The sequence below is a fragment of the Bombus vosnesenskii genome, unplaced genomic scaffold, assembly GCF_011952255.1.
Source record: "Bombus vosnesenskii isolate JDL3184/JDL3185 unplaced genomic scaffold, Bvos_JDL3184-5_v1.1 scf7180000016264, whole genome shotgun sequence".
NCBI lineage: Eukaryota > Metazoa > Arthropoda > Insecta > Hymenoptera > Apidae > Bombus > Bombus vosnesenskii.
The window spans coordinates 378,230-385,804 of record NW_022884333.1 but is presented as its reverse complement, the minus strand read 5'-3'; the positions used below and the strand labels follow the sequence as shown (position 1 = coordinate 385,804).

General features: G+C 42.2%; 1 pseudogene; it reads left to right on the top strand.

Moving 5' to 3' along the window:
• Window positions 1-4,096: 4,096 nt before the first annotated feature.
• LOC117242188 lies at window positions 4,097-7,151 on the top strand (annotated as a pseudogene).
• Window positions 7,152-7,575: the final 424 nt, after the last annotated feature.

Here is a 7,575-nt window from a genome sequence, read left to right as displayed (position 1 = left end):
CGCTAATACGATCTCACGAGAGAATAACTTCCCGTCGTGATGATGTTGTGGAGGAAAACTATGATGGGGTGTGTCTAAGGACACGAGATCATCGGATTCGTCGAGAAAAGCCTTCGTTCAGAAAGTAAGGGAAATTGGCGTTGCTGTTAATTGATCAATTTCCATGTTGGTGGTTAGAGAAGGATGCCAGGCACCCCGGAGGGCAAGTTGCTAGCGGGAAGCATCGTTCGTTGAAAAATAGATCTCCCCTATCTTCCCGTAGCTGGGACAAAGACTGTTTGTCTGTTTGAAGGACTAGCTCAGGCTAGCTGAGCATGTACTGTGGAGACGCATCGACATCTGGTAATCATCTTACTCGAAGAATAGGGTCTGCGTGTGGCGAGCCATGGGACAGAAACCGTAGGAATATTTACTGTCGCGTGCCGCCACAAATATTTCTTTTAAGGAGAGCCATAGAATTACTCCATACCTTTGTTAAACAAAGCGTTCATCCCTTGACCGCGGCTACGTTAGGCAACAGACTGTCGCCTCGGGCCAAAGCTCACTATCACTAATCTCGAACAATTACAATCGGATTGAATAACTACAATTGTTTAATTACAGCTATCGTAGACTCTAGATTACAATGTTGCGGGATTATCCAAAATTCCAGAGGCTCCGGTGTTCTTCCGTCTCCGACATATATGTCGGACATATTCATTCATTATTATTCATTAGACTTATTATCTGTTAAACTTAAATATTCGTACAATTTATTATTCACTAACTTCATTGTTCATCAAACATATTATTCATTAGACTTATTATTTGTTAAGCTTTGTGATAGTCTTGTATATACGTGTAAATATAATCTCGGCTTTGTGAAACGATGGCTAATCAACGCGAAGAGTTGTTACGCGCCCAACATTCCAATCTTAACCCGACATATATATGTAGCGACACTCGACAGCAAACTTTCCGACGGTTTCTACCCCGGATGACGGCAGCGCTGTAGTTAGTGTAATTGGTTACGAAAGCTCCAGATCCAGGTTCGAATCCCGGCACTCATAGTCCTGTTTTTCACGATTCCTAGATGAGAAGAAAGAAGCGGTCCCGGTACGATGGGTGGAAGAAAATCCCCCAACCCGGATGAAAACAAAAATCTTATACACCAGCAGTACCTATCACGACCTATAACTATCTCATATATATGTCGAGTCAAGTTCCGAGTCTTGGCCCGAATCGTCCTCGTGGCGGGGGCTTGGGACAGGTAAGGATTCCTCACTGAAGCTATCCATGATTTCTTTTTACACTGAAGTTATTTTTATTGACACACACGAAATTATTACAGAGTTGACACAAACTCACAATGACCGCACACTCGCGACGCTAGTGACAATGGTCTTAGGTTCGATAACAAGTCCGCGGACAACGAGACGGTAGTCGTACGCTCTCGCAAAAATCTAAGTCGGATTCACTGACCGTAAGGCGTTAATCTCTTTTTGTCGGCGAGGTCGCAAGAGAGAATGACTTTCCGTCCTGGTGATACCCCAGAGGAAAACTATGACGGGGTGTGTCTAAGGACACGAGACCATCGGATTCGTTGGGGACATCACACGTTCAGAAAGTAAGGGAAATTGATGTTGCTGCTAATTGGCCAATCTCCATATCGGTAGTTAGAAAAGGATGCTAGCCGCCCTTGAGGGAAGGTTGCTAGTGGGAGACGTCTTTCGTGGAAAAATAGGTCTCTTCCCGTAACTGGGACAAAGACTGTGTATCTGTTGAAGGATTTTAGGTAACTAGATATTAGTGTTTATGACGGTCCTCGGGCTAGCCGATCACGTACTGTGGAGACGCGTCGGCATCTGGTAAACATCATGCCCGGAGAATAGGATCTGCGTGTGGCGAGCTACGGGACAGAAACCGTTGGGATGTTTCCTGCCACGTGTTGCTACAAATCTTTCTTTTAAGGAGAGCTATAGGGTTACTCAATGCCTTTGTTAGATGGAGAGTTCCTCCCGTTGACCACGGCCACGTTCGGCGACTAATTGTCGCCTTGAGCCCAAGCTCATTGTCACAAGTCTCAAACAAATACAATTGGGTAAAGTGACGGCAAATCGTTTAATTACAACTGTAGATTTTAATTACAATGTTTTTATGGATTTACCCGAGGTTTCAGGGGGAAGGCACCGGTGTCCTCTTATCTCCGACATATATTATATATTTTGTATATTATTTTACTTGTTTACGAGTAATATATTATATTACGAGTATATATTATATATATTACTCATGTACAAGTAAAATGAGATCTATCTGAATAAAAATAATATATAAATAATTAATGGTCATCACGCTTATCGTATTTGAAGAAGATAGGTACATTTTCCGTAGCATCCATACGAGGTATTATCCCTTTATTTTTGTGTGGAGAAATCCTCATGTACATTCTGCTTTTCTGGGAAACAGCAGAGTAGTCTCGGACTCATACAGACCAAAACTCCACGATGGTCTTCCTAAACCCTTAACAGAAGTACCCGGGGACTTTTTGCGAATTACAGCCAGTGCACCTCCGCGGGTTTTCTCCCATTATGGGAGGCAATCCCACAAGGTAACTTGGACGTTAGGAGACCATTACTCTTAACGCCATCCCACCCTGGGAATCCTTAAGTCAACTATTCCGCGCCCCGCCATTCTGGCCCCAGAGAATCGAGCTATAGTTCATCGCGTTAGAAGCACAATTTGAGGAAGTTCACAACACTGGCGACAAACAAAATATATTACAACTGTCGCGAACATAGAGCCACGATATCTAGATCAAGTTCAGGACATATTGTGCGACCCGCTAGCGACAGGAGCGATTGAAAAAGGAACTTGTTACAAGACTCGCCGATTCAGGCAGTTCGAATGTGCCCAAGTTGCTCGAGGGCGAAGAAATGGGTGATAGAACGCCGTCCCAATTCTACAAGGATTTGAAGAAGCTCGCACCTCGTCGATCCGGACGACTTCGTGCTGAGAATCTGAAAGAATCGCCTTCCAGCGGATATGCAACCGCCATAACCGCCATGAAGGTAACATATGCGAACGTTCTGATCGAATCGCGCCTCAGACACGATGCACGACAAGGTGTGTCAATTGGAAGCACAAATTAGCGCAATGAACCTCGACAGTTCTTGCCAACCAAGATCACGCTCGAGGCGCTGCAGATCGCTTACCAGAGAAAGAGAGCAGCCGTCCGGGCTATGTTTCTACCACGAAACCCTTCGAGAGCGTGCAAGAAAGTGTCCTTGCAGCTGGAACCAGGGGAAATGAGACCAGCCGTCCGCAAACGCGGCGCACAACAACGATCCTCGAACTTCTGTCTCTCATGAAGATGCGGCGGGATACGGAGCCGCGGGAGCGGAGGCTTTATTTTCATCAATATTTAGTTCATCATCATTGTCACTGCTACTAGAAATATTGAAACGTCTGAACCGATTCTTTGTTAAACGGAGTTCGTTTCCACTGTCTGAAACACTATCATCGTCTTCTATCTTGTCAGATTCAAAATAAGGTTCATCATCACTACCATCGCTATCGAACATGTTCTTTCTGGAACTTTTAGGCATCGTGTATAAGATATTATAAAAAATATATAAAATATATAAAAAGCTTTCTGATTCTTCTGGTAATGTCATTGAAATTTATCTTCCGCAAACTCGCGTCGTGACTATAAGTATTGTTGCGTAACGACACCGTCCAAAATCTCTTACAACCACTTTACGATGGGCCATACAAGGTGATACAACGCGGAGATAATGTGGCCTTACTTGTTGTTACGGACAACCGATTTGACAAACAGTCATTTCACAGACGGACGGTTAGAGAAGAAGAAGGATTCCGAGCGTTATAAATAGACACGATCATAAGAGAGAAATTATTATTTAGAGTATTGAAGATTGACAGAGGAAAAGTGGTAGTTTAGGACGTGGAAAATCGATTCTCGATTTTCAGGTAGCCCTTGTACGAAGCTTTGTTATTTGTTATTATTTATTGTTATTAATTATCATTCATTGTTATTTACCTCTGTATTTTATTTAAGTATTGTTACAATAAACTCGATTTTCAGATTTTCAGAATCGATCACTGAATTATCCTAGAATTGAACATTATAAATCGATTTTCGCCACGCCATGCCGCTGAAAGTTAACTTACGTATCGTCATGAACGAGAACGCGAAAGGGGAGAAGATAGAGAGTATAGAATCTATAAGAAGACCAGAAGACGAAGTATGCTACATTTTTCCCCCGGAATATCAAGCAAAAACCTACCATCAGAAATTATTCAGTTCGGCAACAGTGAAGAAGGCCGCAAACAGTCTAACCAAGTTAGGCCAGTATAGAAATGTTAAACTCACAATGGATAACGAGACAGCGGCGCTATATATCGATACAGACTTAAACTTTGTATTCCGAGACATTTTCCTAGAGGAAGCAGAAATTACCCCCACAAGGAAAATAAAGACGGAAACCGAGAAGTCCAGTCTGGACATGAAAAGACTTCTAGAAACTCTCCAAAAACGAAATAAGCGTGAAATAGAAGAAATAAACTTTAATATAAAATAATTTGAAGGAACTCAAGAAACCACAGACTGGATATCAGAGCATGAAGAAGAATGTAGAAAATATAAAATAAAAAGTGATGAGGAGAAAATCGAAGGTTTAAAAAAGTATTTAGAGAAAACAGCAGCAAAATGGTACCAAACAAATCTGCTAAAAGCTGAAGGACACAACTGGGAAGACAGGAAAAACGCATTTCTCAAAACCTTTAACAATAAAGGTTGGTCTGCAATACGATACGCGTACAACTTTAAATACCTTTCAGGTTCGTTCATTGAATATGCCTTAGAGAAAGAACGGCTAATATTGGAAGTAACGAGGAAAATGGATGAAGACGTGAGGATACATTTGATTGTCATTGGATTACCTATCGACATCCAAGATAAAATCGAGAGAGAAAGTGTACAATCAACAAATGACCTAATGGAAATTTTGGGACAATACGAAGACCAGAGAAAAAGGAAAGAAACACAAGGAAGAAAGGTGAACCTGGACAAAAATGCAAACCCACCATCTAAGAAACAACGGCGCACGAACGGTGCACTGAACTTCCCCGGCCGATTTCATCCTGTTACGTCGGGCGACCCTCTACCTAGACCAGGCCATACCCCGCGGGCCAGACGGGAACCAGATGTCCGCTCATCCTTGCTGCGTACCCCCAATAGTCTTAAGGACCCATCGTAAAACTAAGGAATTCTCTAGCTAAGGTCCTTCAGACCCAACAAATATCTTTTTTCTAAATCACTTTCTAAAGACTATTGTCTACTACGGCTTGACTCGGGAAAGTTAGTTTTTCTCACGTACGATGCTTCCTACTAGCAACTTTCTCTCGAGGGCGGCTAAGACCCTTCCTAGTCCACCAACCTCCGTTTATCCAATCAGGAGCAATGCATACTGCCCTCACTTTCGTGACCAAAAATGTCATAAACAAATCCGATGGTCCCATGTGCTAGGCATACCCATCGCTAGCTTTCCTACGACACAGCATCGTCACTGTACCTCACTTTTCCTACGACATCAGGAGAGTCAAGTCAACTACTTCTCCTGCGACATCAGGAGGGTCAAGTCAACGACTTCTTCTACACCGCTAGAAAAGTCAACATGTCAGTAACGGGTTAATCAACTATAACAAAACGCAACGAGCCTTGCTCTATCCTCAACGAATATTGTGCCAGTGTATCGCGTCTCTATACGTTAACTCATTGTCGATGATATATATATATATATATATATATATATATATATATATATATATATATATATATATGTCGGGTTCACATTAGAATTAGGGTTAGGGGCGTAAAGCGAATCTTCGTTTGGATTACACGTCGTCGTTATGCAATAGAGAAGACATTGGCTAGTGCAAATACGATTACCATAGAACCGGACAAGTAACCGTGGTAATTAGATACTCGAGAAACTAATGACAATGATCCTAGGTTCAATAACGAACCCGCGGACAACGGGACGGTAGCCGTACACACTCGCAAAGATCTAAGTCGGGATCTGTGTTAATAGTCGCTGGCGTTAATCTCTTTTTTTGTCGATGAGACCGCAAGAGAGAATGACTTTCCGTCCCGGTGATACCCCAGAGGAAAACTATGACGGGGTGTGTCTAAGGACACGAGATCATTGGATTCGTCGGGAATAGCCTTCGTTCGGAAAGTAAGGGAAATTGACGTTGCTGCCAATTGGTCAATCTCCATATCGGTAGTTAGAAAAAGACGCTAACCGCACTTGAGGAAAAGTTGCTAGTGGGAGACGTCGTTCGTTGAAAAAAATAGATCTCCCCTATCTTCCCGTAGTTGGGACAAAGACTGTGTGTTTGAAGGACTAGCTCAGGCTAGCTGAACATGTACTACGGAGACGCATCGACATCTGGTAATCATCTTACTCGAAAAATAAGGTCTGCGTGTGGCGAGCCACGGGACAGAAACCGTTGGAATATTTACTGTCGCGTGCCGCCACAAATATTTCTTTTAAGGAGAGCTATAGGATTACTCAATGCCTTTGTTAGATGGAGAGTTCGTCCCGTTGACCGCGGCCACGTTCGGCGACTAATTGTCGCCTTGAGCCTAAGCTCATTGTCACAAGTCTCAAACAAATACAATTGGTTAGAATGACGGCAAATCGTTTAGTTACAACTGTAGATTTTAATTACAATGTTTTTATGGATTTTCCCGAGGTTTCAGAAGGAAGGCACCGGTGTCCTCTTATCTCCGACATATATATTATAAGCAACGGTGTAACTTAAGTGGAGAAATATATAATTTATAATTCTGTGAATCACAGTATTATACAAACTGAATCACCCCTATTATCTCAACGGAAATCAGGGGATCGATCAACTCGTGGTGTCGGTTATTATAATCGTAACGGGGATTTATGACTCCCGTTGACCTCTCTCCTCGCGATTGCGTCTCCCCGCGATTGGTCGAAACTACACACCCAGTGGAATTATGTAAAAACAGAAACAGAAACGCTCAAAAGAAACCCAAACAGGTAAATCCACTGGAACTATTTACATTAGAAAATGAGAAAGCAAGAACACTAGATGAGAATAAAAAAAACTAAAATGCCCGGAGGAGTACGAACTACTGATAAAACTGCGAGTTAAGATCAATGATCAAAAAGAGATTGAAGGTGTCTACGACACTGGAGCTAATTCGCGCCTTATTAATCAAAAGATTATTGATCAAATAAGAGCGGATATAACAGAAGACAAGAGTATGTTCAAAACTATCAGTGGAAAGGACTTCACGAGCAGCCGGGCGAGACTAAAAATGAGAATAAATAAAATAGAAAAAGAGATAGACATTTATATAGTACGCAATGATAACTTCACATATGGCCTTATCCTAGGGCTAGACGTCATAAGGAAGTTCAAACTAAAACAAGATGAGAATCTGAGGGTCACTCAAAAAGTAAGTGACAAAGAAGAAGAGATAATATCTAATAAGAGAGAAGAAAGAAAGAATAATCAGAAGAGAAGAGAGAT